We start from the raw sequence: 18,615 nt of genomic DNA, 5'->3' as shown, positions 1-18,615 counted from the left end.
AATGAAAGTGGGCCATCCAGTGTGGTAACACACAAAGATAGAAAGACAAGAACACACACAAAGAGAGACATTAAAATTTTGCAAAAAGAAGTCCAGTCTGGCATCTTTTTTGCTGCCTAAATCTTCAATAAAAGGTGGGACACACAAAGATAGAAAGATAAGAAAAATACACACGCACACATTCAAACATTGTCAAATGAGTTAATCCCAGCATTTTTTTGCAGCCAAATTCTGAAAAGGTAGTCATCCTGGCTTTTTGGTTATGTCTACCAGTCAAAATGTCACCGCAAAGACAAATGTCCACACAATAAATGCTGTGCCACACAAAGGTGGAAAGACAAGAACACACACACACAGCCAAATAAACTCATCCCAGCATTTTTTTTTTTTTTTTTTTTTTTTTTTTTTTTTTGCCGCCGGGGGCTGGTAATTTTAATGTGTGGACCAGCCAAAATGTCCCCAAAATGAAAGTGGGACGTCACGAGTGATGCCACACAAAGCTATAAAGACAGACACACACACACACACACACACACACACACACACACACACAGCTCCTCTCCCTGCGCTCATCCACGCACAGACAAATTCCACCTCATGTCCCTTCCCCTCTCGTGGCCAATCCAATTAACCGCCAAGCATCTCTCTCGCATGTTTTACCGAGTCGTAACTCACGAGGACCCTCCCCCAGGGAGCGGGTGGCGTAAACAGAACGGCACCACAGAAGAAGAAGAAGATTAAGATGATGATAAAGAAGAAGTGGAGGACGAGGAAGAAGGAGAGGGTGATACACTGCAAAGAAATGTGGAAGCCAACATGGCAGATTGAAGAGTATAGGAAGAGGGAAAGTGTGACAAGACATAAATACTGGAGATAGGTGACTCATATATTTAGAATCCAAAATGTGGTGAAAAACAAGATCTTTGTTTGTGTGTGTGTGTCCATTGATTGACACAAAGACAGAGTATATAATACGGGCCATCTGGGGAAGACATTTCCCAATAGTCCATACAAAAAGCCATTAGTTTTTTTTTTTTTTTCAGGATGCTGTCTCAAATGAAGCTGGCAATTAATACTGCATATTGATTGGCCGGCTCCCTTAATGTGTTAATCCTGCAGCGTGTCGCGCCTTCACTCAATATGCATGTGTGCCATCATGTGTAGCCCACCCCAAGCCCCTTATAATCCTCCATAACCCCCACACTGCAACCATTCATCACTCCGCATTGACTCCCATTCAAAAAGCTCATAGAAGTCCTTCAGCGTTGTTGTTGTTTTTTTTTTCCTCTCTGCAGACAAGGCAAGTATAGGCGCGTTAATGGGGACGGGGGCGGGGGCGGGGGAGAAATGAAAGAGGAACTTACCGATGTATAAGCAGCCACGCTCGCCTTCTCAGGGGGTCCGTCCTCCTTCCTCTTCCTCCCAAAAATATGCACAGAGAGGGTCCTGTCAGTCTGTCCGTTTTTTCTTCTTACACCGCTGCAGCCGCAAGATGTGTCTGCTGCTGCTGTGAGGAAGAGGATGAAGAAGAGGAGGAGGAGGGAGAAGAGGAGGCGGAGGAGGAGAAGGGGGGTGTCAGTTTCTTTGGGATTTGCAGCTCGTCAGGAATGAGAGGAGGGCGACAAAGTGAAACAAGAGTTTAGCCTCGGCAGGGCAGGTTGCGGGTGGAGGAATGTAAATACAGTGGATATAAAAAGTCTACACACCCCTGTTCAAAAGTCAGGGTTTTGTTATATGGAAAAAAAATGACATTAACGATAATAATGTGCCTTGATCGAAGTCACCAACATAGCGTTAGACCAGCTGCGGCAAAGGGTCTGAGTTGGCGTTAAGTGTAGACCGACTTACGGTCACCAAATTGTCACATGCGCCGGGCGGATGTCAAATGTCACACCGTGGTTGCGTTGGTACGCCCATCTTGGCGCAGACCGGTCCGCCAAATTAGCAAACACGGCAGCGGGCCTTGCGCTTGCACGAAAATCGACAAACGGCAACATTTGCGCTCTGGCGCTTGTTGCGCAGTCTACTAAAATAGAGGCTAAACTTAAGTATGAGATGAGATAGCCTTCATTGGTCCCCAGAGGGGAAGTTTTATGGGTTATAGATTGTCTCATATAAAGCTGCTGTTTTTGCTTCAGAGTCCTATAAATCCCACAAATGAAACTAACCTTACAGGGCTTTCTTATTCGAGACTGAATGACATAGCAATCTGGACTCTGCCCATACATGTTCATCATGACAGGCAGTCCATATGGAAAAGTCCCGTTGGAGTTCTGCTAGTGGTTGAAATAACAAGGAGGTTTTTTTTCTGTCCAAAGTCAAGATAGTCACCTCTTCTCAATCAAAAACGAGTAGCGTGAGAAATTTGACGCATTACGAATTGTTGTCACCAAAATTGAAACATAAACCTTCAATCATCAGTAAGATGATGGTAGTCGGAGTGTGTGAAGGAAAAATGGTGCCTACTTGGTAGAGACGTTCATCCACTGACCAAAGAGTCGGAGGTTCCAATACTGGCTATTTGCTGTTGAAGTGTCCTTAGGCAAGACACTGAACTCAAAATTGCCTCCAGGTTGGCATTGCAAATGAGAAACTGTTCTCGACTGCCTCACCTCCAGGTTAACAAAGACAATTGTAAATTTTACTGTTTTATACTGTCAAATTAGTTTGTTCGTGTTAACCAAGCATTGACTGTTAATTTACCCGCAAGGGATGACAGTATTTTAGAATGATTATGAAATACAGTAACATATGGTTGTAAATGCACCGTAAATTACCAGCAATTCATTGACATACAGTACAGTACAAGAATACACGCAATCTTTTTTTGCCACCTGTCCCAGCTTTTTTGGAACTAAGGTAATAATTATTTGCTAAAAACAATCAAGTTTATCAGTTTGAACATTAAATATCTTGTCTTTGTAGTGTATTCGATTAAATATAGGTTGAACATGATTTGCAAATCATTGTATTCTGTTTTTATTTATGTTTAACACAACGTCCCAACTTCATTGGAATTGGGCTTGTACATACAGAAGCAAACACATAAGAACCCAGGAACAAAGTGGAAACCCATTCCTAAAAGTGTGTGCTCTGCACTATCCTGACATTTTCCAGACTCCTCCGCCAGGCAGCAGGGGCGCAATTCACGAGCCTCCCACAAAGCAAGGTCCATACATTTTTTTTTTTTTACAAAAAAACACACTTTTCCTTGAAAATAATCAGTTTAACACATTTCAATCTTATTTTAATTAAGTCAAATCAAATGACTTTTTTTTTCAGTGATACAAAGCATGCGAGGATGAGCTTGGTGTGGAAGAACCCCATTGATTTGACTAACTGATGGGATCTTTTAATGATAAGGCATACACACACACAAATATGACAACAATCATAACACACAAACACATCAAATGCACATACACACATTAATACAGAATCAGAAACACACAAACACACTCACACGCACACACAAACACTCAGTGATGTTTTCGTCAACGATGATGATGACGAAATGATTTTGCTCCCAACAATCATAAACACACACACACAAACATACACGCAAACATACACGCACACGTACACTGTACAAAAACAAAACACGTACACGCATACTGTACACACACTCGCACACACGCCAGTGATGTTTTCGTCATCCATGACCACACATTTCAAATTTGTCATCTTATGCTTTAGATTAAATTGTATGCTTCCTCCAGTTTGAGTAAATTCCGTTTTCTGTCTCCAGTGCACAAAGCAATGCCAGTGGAAGCGTGTTTGAATGAGTTTAATTAGTTAATTAATTGACTAGATTTTTCATTTGATTTCTGACATGGACCAATTACTGTGCACCCGCTACTCTTGAACAATGTTTTCATCCACTTGCATGCATGGGGAAATCTACAAGATGCCTGCGAGGGTACACGGCGGTCACTTACAACCATGCATTTCGAATTCTTCATGTTAGCAAGAAGTGGTGGATGATTGTATGCTTCTGACTTTGTGGAAACAGACTGATAAAGATTGAAAAATCAATGTCCTTCAAGGCATATTTGAATGAGTTTGGTGTGAAACTATCGATGAGCAAAGCATAATTGACCGACTTACCTACGCTGCTCCAATTAGGTTTTCATCTACTTTTTGATCATGACATGATTTGAGGTGTTTTCGTCCAGTCAGTAACTGCATGGAAAAGTCCTCGACCCTAAAAAAAAAAAAAAAAAAAAGGAGTACAGGCCTATCAAATAGTATCCAATGGTAAAAATAAGTACATTGAAAAAGTAGTAGCAGTAGCAGGGCCAGAGAAGGATTGGCGTGATTGGATGACGCCTGTGATGCAAGAGCGCCTTTCATTTACTGGAAGGCTTGACGAGACTTGCGTCAAGGACATGGACGCAAATGGGAGGGGAGGTCACACGAATGCAGTCACTCAGTCACTCAGTCGGTAATGGTAGGTCTGTTTAGGTTGGTAATAGCAGCGTAAGCCTTGTTACCATGGCAAAAGTGCCAGCAGCGTGCGCCTGTGGAGTCCTCTAATACTACTTTGACATCGCTTTTGGCTGTTTTTACTGCTTGGTGGCAATAATGCCGGGTGTCAGACAGACAGGTGGACAGACAGGCACAAAGAGAGTCCGGCAGGAAGATGGACAGGCAGCAGACAGGGTTGATGGACGATGTGACAAAACAGACAAAGAGACAATAAAACAGACAGCCATAAAGAGAAAGACAAACTGGAGAAGGAGGCTAAAAGACAGAAAGTCAGACAATCAGAAAGCGTGACAGACAGGCCGAAACACAAGCAGTTTATCATAAAAGACAAAGACAGAGAAAATAGAGGGACAGACAGACAATCAGGCAAGTCGACAGGAAGGCGGAAAGTCAGAGAGACTTAAAATGCTGGACAGACAGACAGTCAGAAACAGAGAGTAAGACAGAGAAGCAGACAGAAAGACAGACAGTCAGTTAATCAGACAGACAGACAGAGTGCATGTGCGAAGCTCCAGAAGGGGAAGCACTGCGCTTCCCCGCTGGGTGCAAATTGCACCGAATCCACGAGTGTGACTCATTTGTGTTTTTTTGTTTTTTTGTGTGCTAGTTTTCATTTAAGTTCCAAACTGAGTGATACTGTTGACGTTCAACACCCCCGCAGAAGCTGCTTTGAACCTTTCTCCTGCACCCCCCCCCCCCCCCCCCCCCTCACCCACCGCCTGCTGCTGATTAGCAGGCTTGGTACCACATGACCCAGTTGTTCACCGGATACATCGGTGATGTGACGCTGCTTTTATGGTTATGTTTGAATCGGTATAAATGCAGATGTTGGCACTTTGCTTTGGGGCACAGTACTGTATACACAATATGTCCAATATACATATGTAAAATACAAGATCCTTTTAACATGACAACTTGATTTTTGTCCAATTCAGACTTTTTCCTCGAAAATGTGACTTTTATCTTAATATATTTTCACTATTTTTTTTCTGTAGTATTTCGACTGTGTCAAAAAAAAAATCCTCTTAATAATACAACTATTGTCAAACATTTAAAAAGTTTAACATTACTTATTCCAATAATTTTATCGCACCCTTTTCTTCAAATTATCTCTATTCTATTAGTATTAGGACTTGTTATCTGTAATATTGCAACTACAGTACAGTACTTTATTCTCAAGAAAAAATTCTTAATATTATGACGACCGTCTCAAAAAAAAATGATATTCCAATATTATTAGATATATTATTATACAATATTCCAACTTCAGTTGATTTTGTCAGCAGTCAGAAGCTATTTGCTGCACACACCGTAGCTGCAGTATTGATAGAATGAGATGTGTGCTCCAGTGCATCTCCACTCAATGAGGCTCACCACAGGTCCACTCAGACCCCCCCGCACGGAAATGACCCCCCACCCCACCTCAGGCCGTCTTCCATCCCAGCCGCCGTCTCTCTTTTTGGACACAACGTGAGAGGGAGGCATCCCGCGGTCCTGCGCTAACAAACCGCCCACCCGCATCGCCTCTAAGCGGAATCGGCGGCGGGGGCCGCGGGGGACCCCTGTGGGGGACTCATTCCTTCCTCAACCTCCACTTGTCTCCCACTGAGAACCTCACGTAGAGAGGAAGAACAAGTATTTGTATATATAAGAAAAAAAAGTCAATCTTCTGAGAATGTTGTTTTTTTTGGGGTCTATAAAGTTGCTTACATTAGATTTCCCCCCCAAAGAGGTTGTGTATTTTTGAAGAAAATGTTTTAAGGTTATGAGAATAAAGTTGTATTTTGGGAGGGATTAAAAGTGGAGGAAGAGGGCTTTTTATCTTTGAATAAAATAAGAGCTTTTATCAGAGCATGGTTGCCCTCGTTGTTGCAAGTGCCCCCTGATCACTGCCCCCCCCCCCCCATTCCACAAGTAGAATTGTAGAATTAGAAGTAAGTAGAATTCTTACTTTTTATCACAAAACAGGACTTTATATCTTGAAAAATATGACTTTTTAATGAAATTTTCAAAAATAAATCATCTTGAAAAAGTATTACTAGTCTTGCAATATTTATTAATATACTATGACTTGCTGCTAAAATATTTATTCATATAAAACTTTTTTCTTAAAGACAAAAATCAGACCTTTTCCATTTAAAAAAAAATCAAACTTTGATCTTGTGATAGTAAGACATCTTTTTAAAAACAACGCAACTTTCTAACCAAAAGGACTATCAAAAAAAAAAAGTTTCATCTTGAAAGATAAATTATTTTAATGTTGAAAAAAAGTTACCTAGAATTTTTTTTTTGGCAAAATACTAGTATTTTGGTAAAATACTAGTATTTTTCTCAGAAATAAATATAAATATATTCTCGTATTGCATTTGTTTAAAATCCACTTTTTATGTTGAAAAATATATATTAATCTCCAAATTTTATATATATAATATATATATATATATATATATATATATATATATATATATACAACCCCAATTCCAATGAAGTTAGGACGTTGTGTTAAACAGTCTTTTTCAACCTCTGTGTAAAAGTTAGCATTCGTTCGTGAAACGCTTTGTAACTGCGAGATATATAAATAAAACCTTACTTCATTCTAAAGAGACAGTGTGTTATGCTGCCATCCAAGCAACGTCTTTTTCATAGACGCCCCTGTTTATTTCAGCAAGACAATGCCAAACCACATTCTGCACGTGTTACAACAGCGTCGGTTCGTAGTAAAAGAGTGCGGGTACTAGACTGGCCTGCCTGCAGTCCAGACCTGTCTCCCATTGAAAATGTGTGGCGCATTATGAAGAAAAATACGACAACGGAGACCCCGGACTGTTGAACAGCTGAAGCTGTAAATCAAGCAAGAATGGGAAAGAATTCCACCTACAAAGCTTCAACAATGAGTGTCCTCAGTTTCCAAACGTTTATTGAATGTTGTCAAACGTAAATGTGATGTAACACAGTGGTAAACATGACCCTGTCCCAGCTTTTTTGGAACGTGTTGCAGCCATAAAATTCTAAGTTAATGATTATTTGCTAAAAACAATCAAGTTTATCAGTTTGAACATTAAATATCTTGTCTTTGTAGTGTATTCAATTAAATATAGGTTGAACCATCCATCCATCCATATAGGTTGAACTTGATTTGCAAATCATTGTATTCTGTTTATATTTATGTTTAACACAACGTCCCAACTTCATTGGAATTGGTTTTATATATATATATATTCTTGGAAAAAGAACATTTTCTTTTGTAGCATAAGAGCAAATATATTTTGGGGTCTTCATGTTTGCTCAGGTTGACATGTAGCAAGTTTCTGGTCCAACATGCCTCCCTGTGTGCTGCTGACGTCTTTTGTTGCCCTCGTCAAACGTTTTACAGAACATTAGGGAGGTTACCATTAAAAAAAAAAAAAAAAAAGCAAGAAAGAAACAGACCACAATCACGCTGCTCGCTGCACCGTAATAACTCCAACGTAAGACAGCGGCTGCACTTCCTGCGACACAGAAGGCAGGAGGAGATGTTTTCTAACAGGGACAGATGGTGAAAAGAATGAAAGGCTGATGAAATATGAACATTTTTACGATACAGCGCCCCCTGCCTCGCTCCTAAAAAGTGGTGAGATGATGCAGTCAAACGCAATTCCCGTCAAGCAACCCCTCAATAACTGGTAGCTGTTGAAAATCGGATCCTGTTGTTGAATTAAAAAGCACTACACGACCTCCCCGCCAGCTACATCTCTGAGCTCCTTGTTCCTCCTTCCTGTAGACGAACTCTCCTTTCCACAAATCTTGGGCTTCTATCCATCCCCCACACAAAGCACAAATTAAAAGGTGAGTGTGCAGTTGAAATCTTAGCACCAACTCTTTGCAACCATCTTCCAATAATGTGTTAGCTCCGCCTAATCCTCGGTGTGTTTTACACGTCTAAAAACACATTGATATCGTCAAGCCTTTCTTTAGACCTCTCTTTTGTTCCCATGCTTTTTTACAATTATTTTATTCCAGTTTATTTCTCTCTCTTGCTGTCATGTTTGGATGTTTTTCAACCTCTGTGTAAAAGTTAGCATTTGTTTGTGAAACGCTTTGTAACTGCGAGATATATAAATAAAACCTTACTTCATTCTAAAGAGACAAAATAGACTGTACATACCATACATACACTAAATACCAAATATATAATATATATATATAATATAAGCACCGCAATCCTGATAAAACGTACATGATGCAAAATAGACATATACTGTATACTACAAATACTGTAAATAATGTAAACAGCATATAGACCATATAGCTCATACAAACTGCATACTAAATTTACCATATACAGTCTGCCATATAATATATATAGACTGGATACAGTATACCATACAGTTAGATCACATCTAAAGACAGTGTTTACAAACCATATGGTACTTACAGTACCACACGGTGTACACTTGATGTACTAGAAAACCGTATTGCCCGTATACACCATAGAAACTCTATACAGAGATGCAAATTATCTATTATTTTTTTAGAAGAGTGTCATGAACAAATTTGAATGAATAAAAATGTACAAAAAATCATGACAAAAAGAGTCCACCTCCAAGCTTTAGGACGCTGTGGGCGTGTCCGCTGAATGCACGGAAAACACGCCCTGCTTGACCTTCACCTGGCACTCAAATACGTGCCTGTGGCTCACACAATGTTTGTAGCGTCAGCCACATCCTGAATAACGTGTGCCGCCGTGTTTAATAAACGGTTAACCTTTCCTGAAGTGTCTCTTTTATGTGGACGCACCACCAAGCCAGGTCTAGCTCGCTAGCTCGTGGGCTAGCGAACGTAATAAAGTTGACTTTCCCTCAAGTGTGTCTGTTATGCGGACACAGATGCCACCAAGCCAGGTCTCGCGAGCTTGTTATCCCGCCAGCTCGTGGGCTAGGGAACGTAATGAAGTTGACTTTCCCTGAAGTGTCTCTGTTACGTGGACGCACACGCCACTAAGCCAGGTCTAGCGAGCTCGGTAGCTCATTAGCTCGCTGGCTCGTGGGCTAGCGAACGTAATAAAGTTGACTTCCCCTGAAGTGTCTCTGTTATGTGGACCCACAGACCCACACGACATGAAGCCAGGCGGCAGTGTATTAGATAACCCCACCGCTGGTCTGACAAGCTTGCTAGCTTCTTAGCTTGGTGACTACCAGTGGTTGGCCCGTTCAATTTGGCATTGCTCGCTCCGTGCGTAACGTGGCTCCACACAACAGAGACACTGTAGCCCAAATAACACAAAACACATAACACTTCAGGGAAGCTACATTTTTTAGGGGGTTGTAGGCATAGCTTGATGGCTAACTGCATGATGTTGTGGTAGAACGGGGACAAGTTATCATTACTAGGGAACTGGCAATTGCATCGAATAGCCACTGATGGAATGACGACGTGAAATAGTGAAAGAGTTAAATGCTATAGCTCCACAAATTGTTCTGTCTGCAGGCTTTCAGCACTTATATTCAAACATCATTAATGTACTTTTCAGGGTCTTTAATGATGAGAATATGTAATGCCGAGTTTGTGCAAGTAGCACGTCTGTCACGACGAGGGTCTTGTGTAAAGCTCCACAGTGCAGCAGTCAGTCAGTCAGTCAGCCTTTGAAAAGCTGCTGATTGGCTTCAGAGCACCAGGCCGCCACCGCCGCCACTTTGTGATGTAATTGCAGGTTGTCACAGAAACAGAAATGTTCTGCAATGGTTGACACACGTCGTCATTGCCTCCCCTCGGCCAGTGTGGGAGAGAGGGAGGCCGACGACCATCTTCAGGCATTCTGAGACATGGGAAGTAGCATCTTTGGGCATCTTCTCAATGTTAAATGGAACTACAGTACAAGCAGAATAGAAGGCATTCTAATGATTCAGAGGCTGTCGCAGCCTAGATTACGTTATGCAAAGGCTAATGCAGTCCAGGGGAAATGTCATTTCACAGCATCAAGCCGGTCCTCCATTCCAGTCGGAGATGCGCACCGTTTTTCCCACAGGCTCGACAAAAATGGGAAAAAAATGCCAGTCATATGAAAGATTGAACGATTCCAATGAATGTTTGAAAAGTCCTCATGGGAAACAAAGATTTAGCAATTTATTTTTTCAGGGTTTGGAGAAAATAGGCCTTGGCATGGACATTTTTATATCATAGCATCCCTCAAAATAACGAGTAACTATCCAACCATCCATTTTCTGAGCCGCTTCTCCTCACTAGGGTCGCGGGCGTGCTGGAGCCTATCCCAGCTATCATCGGGAAGGGGGCGGGGTACACCCTGAACTGGTTGCCAGCCAATCGCAGGGCACATACAAACAAACAACCATTAGCACTCACATTCACACCTACGGGCAATTTAGAGTTGTCAATTAACCTACCACGCATGTTTTTGGGATGTGGGAGGAAACCGAAGTGCCCGGAGAAAACCCACGCAGGCACGGGGAGAACAGGCAAACTCCACACAGGTGGGGCCGGGGATTGAACCCGGGACCTCAGAATTGTGAGGCAGACGCTCTAACCAGTCACCCACCGTGCCGCCCAATCATATTCTAATTAAGTCAAATCAAATGACTTTTTTTTTCAGTGATACAAAGCATGCAAGGATGAGCTTGGTGTGGAAGAACCCCATTGATTTGACTAAATGATGGGATCTTTTAATGATAAGGCATACACGCACACAAATATGACAACAATCATAACACACAAACACATAAAAATGCACATACACACATTAATACAGACTCAGAATCACACAAACACACTCACACACACACACACACACAAACACCGTGTCGCCAATGAGTAACTATAGTTTATATAAAATGTTATCATTATATTTATATATTTGGTTTTTAAAATATTTTTGGGTGACAAAAGTACCAACAATGAATCTTTTATCTGGTTTGTTTTAAAATGTGTTTTATTTTATTGTTTTATTTAATACACTTTTCCATACAAACAGTTTTTCATTTCATTTTGGTATTTTTATATATTTTGGATGATACCATTAATCATAGTGTATTTCATTTGAGTTTTTAAAGTATATTTTATTGTTTTAATATAATTTTACTTATTATTTAGTTTTAATTGTATTTATCTTTCAAAGTATTTTTGGTGATAGTAATTTTAGTGCATGTTAGCTACTTCTTTCATATTTGTATTTTTTGTGCTTATTTTATGTGTATGCATTTGTTGTATGTAAAAAAAAACAACAACTTTTGTATCGTTTACATATTTTTGGGTGATAGAAGGAATCACATGGCACTTACATGACTTTATATTTAAATCATTTATATTAGTATTTCATTTCATTGCTTTACTTTTTTAATTTTGTATTTTTGGGGCGCGAAGCCATTGCGACGCATTTCATTTTTGTTACAAATTTAAAAAAATATTTTTACATTATTTTATTTTATTTTTTATTTTTTAAATACAATGTTTTCCATTTTGATATTTTTATTATATACTGTATTTTGGACGTCAAACGGCAAATGTTACTACGGCAAGTCCCAGAATGCTGCAGAACACAAAATGATTTGATAAAGACCGCTGTTTATAGTAAAAGTTGGAACTTTTTGACTTAAAAGGGATAATAGTACTTAAAGTATTCCAGACAATGATCTTTACATTATGCTGTGTACCTAATGTTGTGGCCAGAAATGCCCTGCAACCTCAATTCCATCATCGCATACCCGACAACAGAGCCTGCAAGTGCGCCCGCGGCGTGACAATCAAACGTCATAGCTATGCGGCTCACTCAAGCCACACTCAATCATAACGCCACATCACCAGGTCGCCATGGCAACATGGAGTCAGAGCAGTATGTGTGCTTTTCGCCCCACCCCACAGATATGAAAATACATCTATGTGAAAGAGGCAACGTTGGCTGTTTCTGACAAGGATCAAGAGACAAGCCATTAAATCTTGACGCAAATCTAATAGAGACATGGTTATCAAAAATAAAATAAAGCTTTCTGTGTGTGGTTTTGAGTGCTGTTTATCCACCAGTTAGCTTGTTAGCAGGGTTTTACACATATACACACACACGCAAAGGCTTGATGCAGCTATTTCACAGCGTCTTTGCATCAATAAAATAAAATAAAGGATGGATTTTCTCTTTGGCCCAGAATCAGTGTGAACAGTCATTGTTGGGTTGTATGTAAAAAGCAAAAGCACAATCTTTTTTTTATAGCTCCAATGTAGCTATTTTTTCAGGGAACAACTTGTCTGATTGGGGGAGGCGGTGTTGCTGCGTGGGAAAAAGAAGCACAAGGTTGTGGCAAAAACCCACCAGAACACAAATAGTCTAGTCCTACCAATCGATCTTCGGCCAGCTCCACACCGAGCAATGTGGCTCAATGCAACTAGATTGAGCAATTGCAAAAAATAAAAATAAAAAATAAAAAAATACAACAAGAAAATGACATTCTAAAAGAATACAGTCGGCAATTCACAGCGACTCGCTGCAACGGGAAAATGGTGCTATCGGGAAACAATATTTTGAGCCACATACATAATTATGCTATTTTATTATTTCTTATTGAACCACAAACAACATGTAGTCAAGGAAGGAGTGGCCACTATAACGATGTTATAATAATACAAAGAGAGGAAAAAAAAAATGTTTTAAATAAAGAGAGTGTCGATGTTTGACAGGTTGTTGGCCCCGTGCATTTCTGGAACTGGGTAACCGGACCTACAGGTATTTCGAGACACGAGCCGGTAGATGTAGTGAGTATAGCGTTATAATATTCCTCAAAAAAGAGGCTTCAACATTTATTGCCACTCACAGCTGAGCTCCACGAAGAGAATTGCACTTTTTGTATTGAAAACAACCACTGTGCAACCTTAATGCTAACATATAAAGGGAAACTCCATTGGCACACTGGCTAACAATTAGCATCTATGTGGTGCTGTTACCTTTGAAGCAACACATGTAGATAATATAGCAACACTCACGGGGATATATTTTTATCTTCTTTCGAAAAGCAACTAAAATTACTGCTGTACTGAGGAGCCGAGAGAGGAGCTTGTCGCCCCCGCCAGGCCAAGGCCCACACACCAGAATGAGCAGCACAATGTGCACTGAAGGAGAATGCGTGACAAAAACTGTTCAATTCTACCACAGTAGTCACGTGGCCATTTTACTTTCTATTTTGAGTCTGGGATGATCGTCACCAAAAGTCTTGGTGTTGTCAAAGTTCTGCGCTTTCCCCCACCGAAGTTACGACCGAACGTCCCCAATGTCCTCAAAACTGCTCCGTCCCGTCTTGTCTTAACCATCTGCTGAGGAAGCTGCCGTCAGCACATTGCGACTGTCTCTCTCTCTCTCTCTCTCACACACACACACACACAAACACACAGGCCCGTACTTGCACGCACACACCTTGGTCACTATGCCTTGCTTGTCAGTCCAGCTGGTGGTTTACATGAAGGCCTGTCAGATGCAGAGCTCCCCGGTGCGTAGGCGAGGAGCGAGGAGAGGAGGACAAATAGATGATGAATAAAAGATCAACGTGGGGCATCACAAACTCATTTTGCTGTATAGTCACCCACAAACATGCATATGAAATGAAAAGGCGTGATAAAGCCCGGTTTCCACCATGTAGCACAGACCCGTTCAGCATTTTCACCAATGACTCATCCTGCAGAAGACTGTCCGCCCGTCCATTTATATTGTGCTTGCCCTCTTTAGGGTCATAGGTGAGCTGGAGCCGATAGTATCTGTCTTGGTTTTGTTTTTTTCAGGTGCCTGGTTGAGGGGATGGCCAGAGTCTTCTGCACACACCAGTTCTCCATGAAAATCACTGGACTAACAGGAGATAGATGCCAGAATATTGTCTACTTGCTGTCATTGTCACAGTTTTCATCTTCCTGTGCTCGTTTCTTCTGCCACGTTTTTGTTCCGGCTCATCCTTTCCGAGTTTTCACCTGTGTACGAAGTTATGATTCGGGCTTTTTCGAGTTTCTTTTTATTGATTGTTCTCTACTCATGATGTAAAGGTTTGTTTCCTTTTTTTCCCCCCGTTTACAATGTATCTCCTGTTGTGGCTCTTTCCATCTATTTTTGTTGTGTTATTCTCACGTACTTATTTTTCCGCATTTTGTTGTCATAGTTTTGCTGTTGTTGCTCACTTGTTTCAACGAAGACCTTTTGTCACGGGCCACATTGTCGTTATGCTTCCCCACAGACGGCCGTTATGACTGTGAAACCATATAAATGTCATTATATTATCACATAAACACAACAAATTGATAGATAACTAGCTTTGAAATCAGAAGTCAAAGATAATAGTTTGTTCAACTATTGTTAAAGTTACTGTAAAAAGGGTTTTGGTAACCAAAAAAAAAAAAAAAAAAAAAAACGCTTATAATTTCTCAATGTAATTATTTATTACCTAGGACAATTAGAAATTTTGGGACAGATTTTACCAAGAATCATGGAAGTAGACACACATCATTTGCTTTTATGGGCCATGTAAAATGATGTGGTGTGCCGGATCTGGCCCCTGGGCCTTAAGTTTGACCCCTGTGATTTAGAGCCCTCAATGAAGCTGTTTTCAGAGTGGGGCAGTACTTGCAGAAAACCCACACAAACACGGCAAGAACTCCACACAGGAAGTCTGGAGACAAGATGCGAACACCAAACCAACTGTAAAGATTGATTTGTTCACAACTTGTCCACCTTTTCCTAAAAAAAACCAAAAAAACCAGAAAAATCTTTCCACTATTCCGAAGAGCTTCCGCATTATAAACACCAGACTCCGCCTTACCGCAACTCCCCTCAAAATACAACGAAAAGTAATTGCATGCTTTCGTGTTCCTCCCCCGAGGTCGGTGTGGCTTCATTCCGGCGCTTTTCCCCTCGCAATTAGCAAGGTTAATATCCCGGGCAGCATCTCTAAATGAAATCTGTGACTGCATGACTATGCTGGCTGAGCGATGCACCTGTTCGCTGTAATTAGCCGTGCCGGGCTTGTAATTAGCTGCCATAGCCAAGGTTAAATCGCTTTAAAGGCACACCCGGCGCTTTGCAACTAATGGTTCTGATTGGCGACACGGACTGGGGTGATTGGCTCATTCTTTTGTGCAACGAGTCAGTGATGGTATCAACGGTTTGTAGCCTTTTGTTGGCCCCGGACCATAATGTTCAGTTCCAAGATCAGTGAGGTCTGTTCAGAATGCAGTAGCTTTACACAAAACCCAGCAAAAGGCAGAATATTGACCAGTCTGTGTGCTTTCACACGGCGACACAGCAGCCAAGATCCAGTAAAAGAATCTTCTTTTCAACAGAGATGCCGCAAAACAGCAGCACAAGAGCCGGAAAAGAAGGTCCTGAAATAAATCCCCTTTGCCTTTCACACAGAACCCAACAAAAGAGGCTGCAAATGTGCATGCTTTCACACAGCTTCACTGATTTCGGACATTCATTTTCTTTTATACAGAGAACCTACAAAATAATCCTGCATCAGTGCTGTAAGAGAAGATAGGGCATTTCTCCGCTTCTGCTTTTCAAACAGAACCCAGCGAAGCAGGATTTTAGCGTACCAGCGACGCAGCATGGCCTTGTGCCGCGCCCTCAGGAGTTTTTGAGGCGTCTCTCAGCACGTACGTGAGTACAGTATGTGGTCGTGGGCTAAAATGGCCTTCTATGCTAATTGAAGTCAACGAGCCGCAGAAGTGGGCGAGTGGGTTGCCATGGAAACACAAGCTGGAAAAGTGTAGCTGGGAGAAGGCCTGCGAGGCGGCTCAAGAGGTTTATGTTTAGAAGCACCGTGTGATGACATCACAAGACGCCTGACGTCAATTGACAAAGTGTATGGTTACCTTTCACCATTGAAATTGGTTTAAAAAAAAAAATATATATATATATATATATATATATATGTATATCATCATCATAATCATCATCAGCCATTATCTATCCACTGCAGGATGAAGGCCTCTTCTTCACGTTTCCAACTGCGAGAACATTTTGCAATTTGTTGCCAGTGTATTCCGGTGTGTTTCATGATTCCATCTGTCCATCTACTTTTAGGTCTTCGCCGTGGTCGCGTTGAAATAGTTTTACAAGGATCTTATTAAGTTCGTTCCCTCCTGCTTTAAGCATTTCAACAGAAATTTCATCCAGACCACAAGCTTGTCCGAGCCTTAAGTGAACTAGTAGCATTTAACCTCTTCAGTCAGGATACATGGAACTGGGTCGGCTTCTAGCTTTCCAGTAATCATTGAGGTGAGGGTCACTGTATAGGTTTGTCTAAAATTCTTGAGCTCTTCATTGTGTGTGTCAAATTCTTGAACTCTACTTTGTGTGCAGTTTGAACAATCCCGTTTACAATTTCGTCGTCGTGTGTCTTCCAGCGTTGGAAGAGCTTTGAAGCGACTAGCCAATTGTATTTGAAGCTCGTCGCTTCTTTCTTGAATTAACTTTTAATTTGGTAAGCTTGCTCTTTAGAAGTTTCTTTCGTTCAAGTTGGCAGTTGATTTGCACTTTGACCCGAACCGATCTGTGGTCACTTCCCATGTCAAATTCGTCGAGGGTGGTGCAATCCGTAAATAACCCTTTGTCGTTGGACAGGAAGTGGTCTATAATGCTAGTGTTACCTTTGGGGCTTATCCATGTCCACTTTCTGTTCCATTTCTTGTATATATATATAGATCTATATCTATATCTATATAGATGTATAGATATATAATTCTAACCTTACTGGAAACAAAAATGAATTTCATTTAATTTAATTTAAAATTTGCGATTTTAACGCCTTTGGAGGACATTAACAAGTTATATTAGATGGGTTATTATTATTTCTTAAGATTTATTTGAAATTTCAAAATCAAGTAGAATGGAGTCATCACTATAGTATCTTATTGGGTCTATTTTTCTTATTGGGTCTATTTTTCACTGTATTAAAAATATTAAAAGCATCAAAATGAAATTATTAGTGTAATATTTTATTGGATTCAATTATAGATTTAAGACCTCGCCAAAGTTTCTTCAATTTTAACATTTATAGAAGAAATAAAATAAATGACATTATATATATACTTTTTATTAATAGCATTATATTTGGGGGCTGGGGTAATTATTCATTTAATTTAAAATTAAAATTTTAACCTCACTGGAGGTGTTCAGAAATTAAATAAAGTTTAATTACATCAATTATTTTTAGTTTTTCTAATGGAGATACATTTAAGACACAAATTGAATTAAAATGCTCATTATATTTTAGTTAAGAACATTAAATAAATTATAATGAAAATATTAGAATAATATAAATTTTCATTTAAGTTTTAACATTATATGAGAATATTAATATATTAAACTAAATGAGTAAATCATTATTAGTTTTTTAAGGAGTTGATTATATATTTGTTTTTTTGTACCCTATCTGGAGAATATTGAGAAATGAAATGAAATATAGTGTAGACTATTTTATTGTGTTTAATTATGCATTCATCATTTTAACCTTATTGGAGAACATAAAACTACATTCATTACATCAAATACTTGGATTTTTGTGTCTTTTATTGGGTGAAAAAAATGTATTTGAAAATCATCAAAAATGATTAAATGATACATTTGTCATTATGAGCATCATTTCTCATCTGAGAGAAATCCCAATGGTCCGTCCGCACCACCTTTGTTACGCAATATGTCTTCTTTCCGAATAAAAAGATTAAAACCAGTACCTCAAAACATATCTTTTAATGTAAGGCAATATCTGTCAAGCTATTTACATGCAGAATTCCGACATGGTGCGCTACACACATGCGAATGTTGCGGTGATTTGATTTTGTCGTCACGCTTCGGCGTGTGCACATCAACCCGCCCTGCGCCACCCTGGAAGTGCAGACATCCAGTGCAGAATCTCCATCGTCTGGCTTATGTCACTTTGAAAATAACACTCCTGATCTTTGGAGGCGCTGCGGGCCGACGATGCTCTGGCCGTGTCGCCATGGAAACAGCAGCCATTAGGCGACCATTTCGCTATTTACCTCCAGAAAGAAGACGGGCTGTCGCGAACTGTGACCCTCCTCCTCCCGCCTCTTCTTTTTCTATTCTCAGAGCTTTCCAGTCCTTGTGAGCTTTAAAAGGAAGGGATTGGCTGCATATGTGACTTGGGG

At 40.3% G+C, this 18,615-nt stretch overlaps 1 protein-coding gene across 5 annotated transcripts in view; it reads right to left on the bottom strand.

The window, feature by feature from the left end:
- Positions 1-14,641, bottom strand: part of adcyap1r1a (adenylate cyclase activating polypeptide 1a (pituitary) receptor type I) — a 35,925-nt gene extending 21,284 nt beyond the window's left edge. Inside the window, exons 1-3 of one of the 5 annotated variants that reach the window (XM_061798059.1) lie at positions 13,877-14,641; positions 4,108-4,204; positions 1,365-1,507 (exon numbers count right to left, since the gene is read on the bottom strand). The gene's annotated coding sequence lies outside the window, so the exon portion shown is untranslated. The remainder of the gene's footprint in view (positions 1-1,364; positions 1,508-4,107; positions 4,205-13,876) is intronic. The other 4 variants (XM_061798060.1, XM_061798062.1, XM_061798061.1 and 1 more) reach the window with 4 other exon arrangements.
- Between the last annotated feature and the right edge of the window lie 3,974 nt (positions 14,642-18,615).

Source organism: Phyllopteryx taeniolatus, chromosome 14, assembly GCF_024500385.1.
Source record: "Phyllopteryx taeniolatus isolate TA_2022b chromosome 14, UOR_Ptae_1.2, whole genome shotgun sequence".
NCBI lineage: Eukaryota > Metazoa > Chordata > Actinopteri > Syngnathiformes > Syngnathidae > Phyllopteryx > Phyllopteryx taeniolatus.
The sequence above is the reverse complement of the archived record's forward strand: the minus strand, read 5'-3'. Positions and strand labels throughout refer to the sequence as shown.